A 370-nucleotide genomic window follows, 5' to 3' on the forward strand; every position below is an offset into this window, starting at 1 on the left:
GACTCACCATGCCAAGACAGCGGGGCTGCAGCAGGCCCATGTGCCCCCTTGACCCGTCCCACCACCCGGACTCCCCATGCCAGGACAGTGGGGCTGCGGCAGACCCATGTGCCCCCACCCTGCCACCCCATCCCCCCACCCAGTCTCACCATGCCAGGACAGTGGGGCTGCAGCAGGCCCATGTGCCCCCCTGCCCCGTCCCCCCACCCGGACTCCCCATGCCAGGACAGTGGGGCTGCAGCAGGCCCATGTACCCCCTTGACCCGTCCCCCCACCCAGACTCACCATGCCAAGACAGCGGGGCTGCAGCAGGCCCATGTGCCCCCTTGACCCGTCCCACCACCCGGACTCCCCATGCCAGGACAGTGGG

General features: G+C 70.3%; 1 protein-coding gene across 4 annotated transcripts in view; it reads right to left on the reverse strand.

Annotated features, from left to right (window-relative positions):
- The window catches only part of ACOXL (acyl-CoA oxidase-like), a 269,242-nt gene that overhangs the window by 136,554 nt on the left and 132,318 nt on the right, over nt 1-370 (reverse strand). The gene's annotated exons all lie outside the window — the stretch shown is intronic.

This window comes from Condylura cristata, unplaced genomic scaffold, assembly GCF_000260355.1.
Source record: "Condylura cristata isolate star-nosed mole 26May11 unplaced genomic scaffold, ConCri1.0 scaffold00020, whole genome shotgun sequence".
Lineage (NCBI taxonomy): Eukaryota > Metazoa > Chordata > Mammalia > Eulipotyphla > Talpidae > Condylura > Condylura cristata.